The 13,361-nt window shown below is 37.3% G+C and overlaps 1 protein-coding gene across 10 annotated transcripts in view; it reads right to left on the reverse strand.

Moving 5' to 3' along the window:
- Positions 1 to 12,398, reverse strand: part of LOC126162396 (WD repeat-containing protein 5-like) — a 36,752-nt gene extending 24,354 nt beyond the window's left edge. For 2 of the 10 annotated variants that reach the window (XM_049918881.1, XM_049918876.1), the window contains exons 1-2: positions 11,918 to 12,259; positions 11,677 to 11,798 (exon numbers count right to left, since the gene is read on the reverse strand). The gene's annotated coding sequence lies outside the window, so the exon portion shown is untranslated. The other 8 variants (XM_049918877.1, XM_049918879.1, XM_049918878.1 and 5 more) reach the window with 8 other exon arrangements.
- Positions 12,399 to 13,361: the final 963 nt, after the last annotated feature.

Raw genomic sequence — 13,361 nt, forward strand, 5'->3', positions numbered from 1 at the left:
AGTTTCACGTCAGCATACACATTGCTGCAGAGTGAAAAATTCATTCTGGTAACATTCCCCAGCTTGAGGCCAAGCCATGTCTCTGAAAAATCATTTCTTCCAGGTATGTCAATCCTGCAAGTTTCACAGGAGAACTTTTGCGAAGTTTAGGAGGTGGAGATGAGGTACCGGCAGAAGTAAAACTGAAGATTGGTCTTGAGTTGTACTTGGGTTAGCTAAGTCGGTAAAGCATTTGCTCTGATTGACTAAGATCCCGGGTTCGAGTCCCAGTCAGGCACACAGCTTTAATCACCAGGAATTTCACTTGTATTACAGTTGTAAACTGTTATAGCTGTATTGGGATAGAAATAGTGCTCCAAGCTCTAATTAAAAGCACTGAAACACAAGTCTTTATAGGTACTTTAAGTTGGCTTAAGCCGGAGGCAACCACACAAAACTTTTACAAAGGACCTGACATTATTCGGAAAACATGAGTAAATTCGGTTGACAGTGGCATTATTGTTGCTGTCAAAATTAGTTTCCCTTGCAGTGAAATTGGAATAGATAGTTGCTGTGAGTTAGTACGGGTACAGGTTCTATGGAACAACTGGAATAAATTATCAGTTGGTCCCTTTTACAGACCCCCCCCCCCCCCTTGAATGATAAAGTTTCTGAAAAGTTCAAGGACAATTTGAGTTTCATTTCAAATAGGTGTCCAACTCATACAATTACAGTTGGTGGCAACTTCAATCTACCCTCAATATGTTGGCGAAAACACACATTTGAAGTTGGTAGTAGACATAAATCATCATATGGAATTCTCAGTAAAGTATTTTGAGCAATTAGCTCAAGAGCCCACACACAGAGCAACTAGTTGTGATAACATTCTAGATCTGACAACAAACAATCTTGAACAAATAGAAAGTATCACAATGGGTACAGAGACTATTGACCACTAGGCTGTTGTAGTGAGATTGAACACCATTAACATCCAAATCCATCAAAAATAAATATATTTAAAAAAGAAGAAAAAATTTTGCTTGATATCTTCAAAAGAGACAGACTGTATTTCTTCCAAACTAGCTATGTAAGCACAGACTGGATGTGGCTTAAAGTCAAAGAAATACTGACAGCAACTGAGTTTCATATCAAGTAATTTAATAAGAGATGGATAGATCCCCCATGATTCACAAAACAGGTCAGGACACCGTTGCACAGATTTAGTGGAACACAAAATTGTCAAGATTTATGATGATTTACAAAAGCCCAAAATTTAGCACAGACTTCAATGCAAAATGCTTCTAATAATTTCCACAATGAAACTCTTGTCTCGAAACCTGTCAGAAAATCCAGAGAGATTCCGGTCATATGTAAAGTACGGCAGCAGCAAGACACTCAATACCTCCGCAGTGTGGTAGCAATGATAAAGTTACTGATGACAGTGGCACCAAAGTGGAGTTAATACAAATGGTTTTCCAAAATTCCTTATCACAGAAGGCAAAGTAAATATTCTTGAATCAGTACGATATCTACAATTACTGTCAAAAGTATGACAATATGGAGTATATGATGCGAAATTTTTGACTTGACTGATAATTTTTTAGCAGGGAGGACACAGCTTGTTATCTTGGATTCATTATCAGAATTAGAGGTAACTTTGGGTGTTGGGATACTTCCTGTTCATGTTGTATATTAATGACCTCATGGACAATATTCGTAGTAGCCCAGGCTTTTTGTACATGATGCAGTTATCTATAATGAAGTACTGTATGAAAGAAGCTGCATAAATATTGTCAGATCTTGGTAAGGTTACAAAGTGGTGTAAAGATTTGACAATTTGCTTTAAAAGTTAAGAAACGTAAAACTGTGTGCTTCACAACATGAAAAAAAAGTGGTATCCTCTGACTGTAAAATATCAATATGTCACAGTTGTAACTGGCCAACTCATACAAATACCTGGGTGTAACACTTTGTTGGGATATGAAATGGAATGACTGCCTAGACTCAGTTAGGGGTAAAGCAGGTGGTAAACTTCGTTTATTTGTAGAATATTAGGGAAATGCTATCAGTCTACTAATGAAGCTGCTTAAAAATAACTTGTGCAACTTATTCTAATATTACTCAATTGTGTGGGATCTGTACAAAACAGGACTAACAAGCGATACTGAACGTATACAGAGAAAGTCAGCACAAATGGTCACAGGTTTGTTTGACCTGTGGGAGAGTGTCACTGAGAGGTTGAAGAAACTGAACTGGTAGACTCCTGAAGACAGATGTAAACATCCTGAGAAGTTTCAAGAACCAGCTTTGAGTGATGACTCTAGGGATATTCTACAATCCTCTACGTATTTCTCACTTAGGGACTGTGAGGATAGATTACATCAATTACAGCAGTCAGGCCCACTTTCCAACTTACTCTATGAAGCTTTTTCATTGACTTTGTGGTTTATTTGCACTCTAGGAAATCATATTGACAACATAAAGGTGGTTCACTTATGTTCTATTAACACACATTCGTTCTTTGTTTTAGCTGACAAAGCCAAAACATTCCTGTCAGAGATCGTAGATGAAGTTAACATTTCAGTTGGATCAAGTCATGAAATCCTCACACAGCATCATGGTGTTGCCACCAAGTTCGTTCACTGCTCATGAGTGAAAATCAGAAAGACCTTTGTCTCGCAATCTATGAAGATCACAAGAAATGAAATCACTGTGCTGCCTCACCCACCGTACTCTCCAGACCTGGCCCCTGTGGACTTTCTTTTATTTCCAAAGCTGAAAATCCCATTGAAAGGATGAAATTTGCAACAATAAATGAGATAAAAGAAAATTTGCAGACAGTGCTTCATGCAAACCAGCAAGAGATGTACCAAGGCTGCTTCCAGAAGTGGAAATGGTGCTCAGAGTGGTGTATCAACTGAGGAGGAAAGTAATTCGAAGGAGACCATTCACAATAATTAAAATGTGAGTGTAGAAAAATTTTGTGGAAAAAGCTTCGGAATTTTATGAAGAGACCTTGTTTACTGGTACCTGTTGTATCAGATATGTTCAGCCAGCACTGATGGTGTATGATGTCCTTTCAGGAATTCCCGTTTTTATGTCTTTTTTTCACAGAAGATGCAAAAATTCTTGTGGCCTATTTCAGAAGGCCTAAAAAGTACATTTGCAATATTTAGAATAACGCATTGTAGCAGTAACTACATCATATTGTCAGTAATGAATAGCAGTGATGAGAAAAGGCAACAATAAGTAGTTGCGTATTACAGGTGAAACCTTGATATTTAATTCATACAAACACCATGATCTTATTGATATTTTTGGGAGTGAAAAAATATTTCTGTAACTTTCTGCCATGAAGTCTATAGTACACAGTTTAAGCCAACAATACGTGATCAGAGTCAAGGACATTATTACCCACACTTTGGAAGAGAATTAGTGAAGTCTATGGACAGAAGTAAGAAAGATATACCACTTACAAAGCTGAGTCTTCTACAATAATGCTAACATTCAGAAGCTTTCGGACACAAAGCAAAAAAGTTGATCAGAAGACAATGTCTTAGTCAGTGTTGGCACTGTTAGGATGAACATTCATTCATGGAGCTGCTAAACATAACCTGGTAGTAATATGGTAAGAACAGAACTTATGGTAAATGTAACCTGTCACATATGGACATACAAACACAAACATTTTTCTTCCTATTCCAATCTAAGTTTCATATCCTCTCTACTTCGGCCATATCAGTTACACTGCTGTCGAAATAGTAGATTTTATTTACAATTTGCTTGCTACTCCAATTCCATCAGCATGACCTGATTTAATTCAACTACGTTAGATTATCCTTGTTTTCCTTTTGTTTATGTTCATCTTAACAGCCTCCTTTCAAAGACGGTTTATTAGACCCTTTCTGTTATATCACAAGTGACGAAACGCGGTTTCATCTTCCTAGTCATGAGAGTTCACAGAACATGGGGTACTAGGCAACAGATAACCCTAACACTGTTAGCAACCACTTTGTGAGGAAAATATCAACATTCAGTGCAGTGTAACAGCAACATGTATTATTAGACTGATATTTTTTTGACACTACTCTCAATACGGTTGCATATATGGAAATTTTTGATACATTTTGTGCTCAATTCTCTGAATATGAAAGACAATACTGGTTCTTCCAGCAATATAAGGCAACATGACACACTTCTATGGTATCCCTGGAACAAGTCCATGATGAGGAACGAACTACCAGCAAACATTTTGGCCACCACATTTGCTGAAACTAACAATATGTGATTTTTTTTTCTTTTCCTGTTTTCCTGGGGAGGGGAGGGGGGGGGGGAGCACATGAAGAGTAAGGTCTATGAAACAAATCCACACACAATACAAAGACCATCATCAGACGTGAAGTTGCTGCCATAGACATCCAAACTATACACCAGGTGTATCTGAACATGCCTCGATATGCACAGCCGTGTACTGAAGTCGCAGGGGGTCACTTTCAGCATCTTCTATTGTTGTATTTTCACTTTATTTTTCATTATAAATAAATGATAAGTCCATTTCAGCTCTTTGTTTCTGTAATTTCACTGTATTTCCTTTATACTTAAATAGACTACATTTATCTGTGCCACCTTGTATTTTCTTATTTCATCAATAAACTCAATATCTCCTGTGTTATCCAAAGATTTATATTAGGCCTTATCTTTTTACCCATTTGATGATCTGCTGCCTTCACTATTTCATCTCTGAAAACTGCAGTAACCAATATTTTAGTCCTCTAAGTCTTGTGGTAACTTTAAAGACAGAACATGCTGATTAGAGCCAACTAGATGTTGTCTGCATATGTTTATTGAGGTCCCTTAACCACTGATAATTTAAACCTGTTTCTAATGATGTGGCCATGAAATTCACTCATCATAATATGGAAGCATTGGTGATACTCAGTAGTGAGCTTCGTAGCAGGACTATCAGTTACTGGCTACTGACATGCCGTTATTGACACAGTTTCCATCGTGTACTTGTTAGGTAATTCAAGCAAAAGCACAACATTAAATGGGTATGAAACTCTACAATATTTCATACAAATCCCATGATTCTAAAACATGTACAACCATTCTGCAGCTGCCCATTTAACCACATTCAAAATGCATTACATCAGCACACAGCTGATGGCCAAATAAGGTACTTGTGTAAATATGTAGATCTCAATCTGATGGAAAAACAGAAGGTTTATAAACGGTAAAACACTTGTCTTGATCACCAAAATAATTTTATTTATCATCTCATGATGCATTTCGGAAGAAACCCATCACTAGATTTCTGTCATGAAACAGCAGATGCCATATGACAAGATATCAAATGGAATGCATTGTAACATTGTATTGAAGCTGAAAAACATATCTGCCAAAATCAATACTGAGTATCTTGTCACTTCTTACTCCTTTCTGTAAGCATAGACAGTTTCATACTTCACAATGTAAACAATTTTATCAGTATGTGCTGCTAGTGACAGTAACGCCTATGACATCAAGCATAACTCTCCCTCAATGTTCACCAACTCTGACTCATACTTGTGAGTGGGTCTACGAGGAAACTGCAATGATTTGCATAAAATTATACCATACACACACAAAATGTGTAAGACACTAAAAGGTTTAGCATAATCATTTCTTTCTATTACGTTTATATGCCTGTCAACTGCTCAATGCATTAAAAATATGGTGAGTGGTCCCCTTTACTAATTCCATTATTTGTATTCCAATCACATCCTTTCTGCATTCATTACATCTCTGGAAAAGTTTCCCATAGTCTGCAAGTTCTAGTTCTGTCATTCTTAGCATCTGTATTCCAGTTCTGAAATTGTGGATTTGGTCCTGTGAGAGACAAGAGAATTTACTTCCATTGCTTGGGAATCTGTGGGCATTTTTGGAGGCCAAGGGAGAAAGACTTTAAAATTCCCATTTTCTTTACATAAATGAATTGGTCAGATTTGACGCATGCCATGCAATAACTAAATTTTGTAGGTGACTCAAAAAACAAACATATGATACCACAGAGAATTGATGGTTATCCACTCAATACATGAATAAAAACTCTGTAATCCACATTTCAAATGGGAGGGAGGAGGGGAGGAGTACAGCAGCAAATGCCCCTCTTCTGAATGCTATGTTCTCTCCTGTACAGCTGGTCGAGGGCCGATATTGTGTTCACTATGTTATTAAATGAAGGTTATTATTAAGCAAACACATGGTTATGCAAACATTCACAACTGATGAAGGAAGGAACATTAAAACTTAATGTACTATTGACAGCGTGGTCATCAGAGATGGTGCAGGCCCAGATTACAAAAGCATCAGGAAGGAAATTGGCCCATCTTCTTCAAATGGATTATCCTGGCATTTACTTGGAGCAATTTAGGAAAATGATACAAAACGGAAATCTGGAGGCATTCCAGAATAATGTGATCCATTCTACACACACTGTCAGAGTGGCTGGGAATTTAGAATGCATTTTCATGCATTAATTGTGGTGATCTCTGGTCAAGACATAAAAATTATTTTTTACTAAAGGTTTGTGGAGGTAAATGAAGAAAAAGGCTGTATTTGTAGAAGTCGTTACTGTAATCATGAAAATGATTTCAGCTGCTCCTACAGAAGTATGCAGATTTAAGGATTAGTGTTCACAATTACTTTATGAATTTAATTTACCAATCTCATGAAGCAGTGCGCCCAGGGATGAAAAATCAGTGAACTTTTACACAAACAGGAAAAAGCAGCCATTGTAGTGTACTTCTGCTGTGTAGACTAACCCATCTGCATCCATACTCTGCAAACTACTGGGTCATTCCATGTCAGTTCAACCAGGGGCACAGTCTCAGATTTGACTGAAGTTCAGTACACGAATTCTACCATGTGTGGAATACTCGTGTACAAAGTATTAGATTCCCCTGCCTATTAGTTCCAGAATTATGACTTGTGAAAGAAGGTGGCATGACCCGGAAATTGCAACCCGCATCTGGCAATCTGTCTTCAGACCCAACTTCAGGTCTTAATAACTTTGGAACTATTTCACACAGTCCACTGAAATTTTTACAATCCAGTAACATCCATTTAGAGAACACACTCCATGAATCAAAACACCAACAATATATTTCTGGGGGAAAATAAAAAATTCCGAAATGTGATTAAAAAAATGTAATACGTTAAAAAGTACATACTGTAGGTGCCCTCTATGCCAAATATAATTCACTCAAAAAGGGTATAAATTTTTTGTGGTATTAATGTGGCCTAAACACACACAGAACTTATCATGCCCATATCAGTCACAAAAACTGAGTTACATGCACACAAAAATTTGAAAAATTACCTGAAAAACATGGATTTTCGAAGTGTGGTAGCACAAAAGGGACAAGTGGTATCCAATCCAAATTTCACACACTGCATAAGTAGACCATAATGATATATATCTCAAAATTTCAGCATGTTATTGCAAGACATTTGTGTACAATGGAAGTTGACAGATGTATTTGTGATGTGGCCATTGTTCCACAATACAATTTTGTAAAAACATATCGTAAACTGTTCTGCCTCTTCTTATCCTCTCCCACAAGTGTTTAATCACTAAGTAACAACATATAGACAGATTAACACAACCTATCACTAAAGTTTACTGCAACTTAACTGATGAAAACCAGTTGATTGTGCCTCGAACAAAAGTTCTCCCACACTTTAACTACTGTACTCTGTACACTGAGTGGCAAATTGTACTGTCTTCCTGACACTGTGGTAGGAACTGGAACTGTCATAAGAATATGTTCAAAAGGAATCCAACACCTGCCTGCCAAACGTGGCCAATGAAATGATCTTGCTGGTCCTGCTGGAAGTTCACAAATACATCACCTTCTGCTTCACAGCACTCTGCAACACATCCTAAGTACCATTTGTCATCATAAACAGCAATAACATAGCAACCTGGTTGTATGTTGCTGCTTATGCTTCTGAATCCTGAGTCAGACACACTGAAGACACATGTTGTGCTTGAACTTATAGTTATAACCGGACAGTCTGCTCATCTGCACATAGTCAGAGTCTGCTGGAGAGAAGTGATGATGGCTCCTTGTGCCTGCAACAGTTTTAACATGTTATAGTCTGCTTTTTAGCAACTCTTCGACTGATTTTTACCTCATCTTTCAAAACACAGAATGACCGTATTCCAGAGATATTTTTCTGTACCCAGGTAAATAATTGAAGAGGTGTTAGAATGTGACCTCCTGTAGGATGCTGCAGACTAGCTCGTGATGCCATGCGCTTAATGGTAGCACCAATACCATCACATATATTTTTACCATGACTTGTGAAAAAATTCCATTCTGCGTTAATCTGAAAATCATGGTAATGCATGCATAGATTTTTGAGATTTTTACAGTTTTTGTATTGACTAGCTGCCCCATCAATGAAGTATTACGCAAAATGTATGTAAGGCAGCTTTTCACATATGCCATGACAGTGCGAATGTGGGAATGAACTGCAATGGCATCATGAATTAAACAGTCGCTAAAAACGTACAGGTTCATGACAGACACATCACCTGATTCACCTTTATAGTAAATCGCAAATGGCTGGAGAGTTGCTTGGATGTTGTTCCAGTGATATCCTTGGATGGCATCTTGAACAATAAATGCATAACTTTCAGAAAAGTCTAGTGTTACTATAATTTCATCTTGTTTCAAATTATCCTTACAAAACTGGAGATAAGCCGATTATGCTGTTACTGTGAAGCTGTGTGTGGTCAGTTTGTCCGTTTTTTGACAACACATTTCAACAAAATCTTCCACTGTACTTTGCTTTGTTTCAAGACTTGTGCGATCCATGTGTGTCCATTGTTTATAAGAAACAAGTTCATCGTCATCCATTAGGAGTTCACCATACAGTTTGTTATTCATGTGTTCTGCAAGATTTGCCTTACCAGGACACTTTTCACACCTGTGTATCATGCACTGGTAGGAACTGATGTCACACACTAGCAGCTTCATTGCACCTTTGTAATCCAGACCAGAATCCTTTATAGCAGCAAACATCAGCTCAGCATTTTGATGGGTCTCTCATATACAAACATTGTGTGTGCCCCTTGCACTTACAGGCACAGCCCATTTTGGCCGAAGATTCAAAGATGATAAACCCACTTTGGTTTTGGGATACTTTTCCTTGAATTCTACATATAGTTCTGATATGTTGCATAGCAACAATCTTTTTTGCATCTGTACATGTGCATTTCCCATTTTCACCGTTACATAGTCTTTTTTTCCAGGCATTATTCGGCTGTAGTCACTATTTTTAATAAAACTCCGACACTAGCACCTTTATTTCTGAACTCAATTGCTTACTCTGAGCCTGCTGAAGTTGTGGAAGCACTCCTTGGGTTGTTTTTATTTTCCTAGCTTGCTTTACCATATATGTAGAAACATTGAATTCCTTTGCAGTGTAGTCAATAGACCAGCTGGAAGGTGCAAGGGTAAGAATAGCTACTTTTTTTCTGGCGTGTGGATATGGCACAGTTTTCTTTCAAATCATGCACAATTTTGTCCAAATCAGAGCATTTCTGTCATGATTTCTGTTCCTTTGGAGCAGATAGTTCTTCCTCTTCCACCATTAGTGTGTCAGCTATTTTGTGTTTTAATTTCATTTGAGCTTCTTGTAGTTTTCTTCTACCATAGCTGGGCCTGTCTCTTTTCCCAACTTTGTGTGTCTTCATGGGAGAAAACCCAAGAGCAGTCACTGAAGTATTTAATTGCTCATCCACTGTGGTTGTAGGTGACTGATACTCTTCGTCACTGTCATGTAAATTATCAGAATATTCTTCAATTTTTAGTAATGTAATACACCGGGAACATAACTTTTGTCCTGGTTTCATGTCAAGTCCCATGCAATTTCTCTGAGGCTACACTTCACTGTCTTCTTATGAATCCAAAATGGATCAAAACAACTTCTTTGTAGGAAAGAATACTTATCCAGAAACACTTTCATATGATGGTAACAAAGACTAAAGTTTCCTGGAACTGTATTTCTTGTGCCCACATGGTGTATCCTGGATCTCCATAGCAACAAATCTTGGTCCGATTCATCCAGATAATACAGTACAAAGCGAATGCCACATTTTGTTCCATATGTTGTTTTCTTACATTCAGATGCTTGTGCTCTACCAATACTGCAACTTGTTTGATCAAAAGCATCACTAGCACACACTTATGCCTCCATACTGACTTTCCACAACAGTACTGACAGTCTGAACTAGAATCTTAAAAACATGAGTAACCTGTAATTGTTGCTTGTTTCCTTTGTTGTTCCTAACTAACAATGACTCATTCTGTCCCTGAAAACTACCATTGTTTAACTTTCTGTTGCCTAATGGTTCCCAACAATTGCTGCAGCTTTATCTGAAACAAGCTGTCTGCTACATCACTATTACTTGCTAAATCGCGTTAAAAGAAACGTAACCAAATACATCTCTGTCAACTTTTATTGTACACAAATGTCTTGCAATAACGAGTTGAAATTTTGCCACATATAATATTATGGTCTACTTATGCCGTGTTTGAAATTTGGCTTGGATATCACTTGTCCCTTTTGTGCTACCACACTTAGGAAACCCACGTTTTTCAGGTAATTTTTCAAATTTTTGTATTTTCGTGTGCTTGTAACTCTGTTTGTGTGACTGATATGGGCATGATGAGTTCTATGTGTGTTTAGGCCACATTAAGCTTACCACCAAAAATATTTATAACCTTTTTGAGTTAATTGTATTTGGCATAGAGGGCACCTACAATATGTACCTTTTAACGTATTACAGTTTTTAATCACATTTTGGAATTTTTTATTTTCCCTCAGAAATATGTTGGTGTTTTGATTCATAGAGTGTGTTCTCTAAGTGGATGTAACTGGGTTGTAAAAATTTCAGTAGACTGTGTGAAATAGTTCCAAACTTATTAAGACCTGAAGTTGGGTCTGAAGATAGATTGCCAGATGCGGGTTGCAATTTCCGGGTCATACTACCTTCTTTCACAAGCCATAATTCTGGAACTAATTGGCAGGGGAACTTAAAATTTTGTACATGAGTGTTCCACACTTGGTAGCATTGGTGTGCTAAATTTCAGCCAAATATGAGACTATCAGCTGGAACATTTTCTCAAATTGGTTGAATTGACATGGAATGACCCTAATGTGAAGTGTACCTACTTGCAATTATCGTTATTGGAACCAATTCATACCTCCAAGTAGAAATCTGATTACAAATCATTGGTGGAGTGGCTAATAGGGTATTCGTTTAATTAAAACAGATCACTGTTGCAAACTGAGAACCATATGTAACTCAAGTGTTGCAACACACATTTTATCTAAGATATAACAAATTTCTCTTTCTTTTGTTAGCAAATTTTAAACAAAGGCATACTGTTAGAACGAAGTGAACAGAAGCAACATAACAGGTCAATGACAACAGCATCTCTCACCCACTCCGACATGAAATTGACTTCGTAGATGCGCGACAGGTCAGTATGGCATTAGACGAATTTTGGATGATAAACTTGGGTCGTATTCAAAGAACTATCATTTTACAAACGTAACTTCCGGTGGTGTAGCTGCAGGACAAATACCTATTAGGCCTACAGTTCTTACATACCGTCTACGAACGTAAACATATTAGCATACCGTATCATTCAGCTGTTGTTGACTTATCCTGCCGATGGGCTTTAGCACGCTTCAGTCGTGGTGACAGGTGTCTTCAATGAACAGTTAAATCTGCCTCATGCTTCTCAATTTCGTGTAACACTCTAACATATAGAAAATAGTTAATCAAACGAGTATCTACACATATGTACTAGACTACGTCGTCTATAAATTAATATCAACAAATATATTTACGTCAATATGTACTATCTTATTTACCTACATGTCATTTTAAAGACTCCAAACTCTTGGAAAATTGTGTTACGCTTTCTCTCACCTTTATCAAAACATCAACATCACAGACATTTAACGCTGCCACGGGTAGTCATTTGATAATTGGCGGCAAACACTCTCTGGTTTCCAACTTACACAACCGAAATAATAAATAATGCTGTATCATTAGCTATAATCTTGCTTATTTACTGTATGACGGCTACAACGTCCATACTGTAAACAAATGCGTATTAAAAGGAAACAAATAGAACTGCTTTCCTTTACCGACAACAGTCTTGTTTATACATTCAATTTGTAGTACGAATTATACAGTAACACACAAATGCTGCGCAAGACGTACCAACTCATTAAAATAATTTATTGTTTTCTGAACGTCAATCGCAAGTAATTCAAATTGTTGTTTATTATAAGATTACGAAAAAACTTTGCAAGTTACGTTCTTCCATAGAATGATGAACTCTTCGGGACAGTTCACAGATGAGACAAAGTTTGCCTATAAAAACAGATGTTTACGAAACTCCTCGAGTAATTTCGGTATTTGCCTCAGTAAACTCTTACGTATTTAGGATATTGAGAGTAAATCACGTGGATTAAAGTGCTATACCTATTCGGAAATAAATCTGAGGGCGAAATTTCGCTGCAACTGCCAATAGCAGTATCGAATGAAGAGCTGTCGGACCATACCAGGTCTTATTCAGTGATTTAACAAACTTTCTCGATAATTTAGTATAGTTAACAGACGTGCAATTCTTGAAATTCTTTTATTTTTTCACTTCGACTCCAACTGGTGGGTCACATAAGAGTAGTTGTATCAGATGTAAAGGAGTCGTCAGCATTCGTCGATAGTTAGCAATACAGCAAATAAGAAAACCCGTTTTTTTACGGACCTTGGGAACAACTGTTGTTTAAATACAGGTCCCCATTATTGGCTTTGCGGTTACCTAAAGTCGCAAGTGTATCGTGATCGATCGTCATCTCTAGGGATGCTGAAAGACAACATCCGACGCCAATGCCTCACCATAACTCCGGACATGCTTTACAGTGTTGTTCAGATTAGATTAGATTAGTACTTGTTCCATAGATCATGAATACGACACTTCGTAATGATGTGGAACGTGTCGGATTAATAAAAGGTGTCTATACAAGATATTCCTCGACTACAGCTATTGTTGAGGAATGATGGTGGACATATTGAGCATTTCCTGTAAAGAACATCATATTTGCTTTGTCTTACTTTGTTATGCTAATTATTGCTATTCTGATCAGATGAAGTGCCATCTGTCGGAAATGTTTTGAACTTTTGTATTTTTTTTGCTTCTAATAAAACGCCATGTCATTCCAAGCATGTGTGTCAATTTGTACCTCTCTATCTACATTATCCCGTGATTGATTTATTCAGTTTTCATATTTATACTGACTTTTTGATCACCCGG

Source organism: Schistocerca cancellata, chromosome 2, assembly GCF_023864275.1.
Source record: "Schistocerca cancellata isolate TAMUIC-IGC-003103 chromosome 2, iqSchCanc2.1, whole genome shotgun sequence".
Lineage (NCBI taxonomy): Eukaryota > Metazoa > Arthropoda > Insecta > Orthoptera > Acrididae > Schistocerca > Schistocerca cancellata.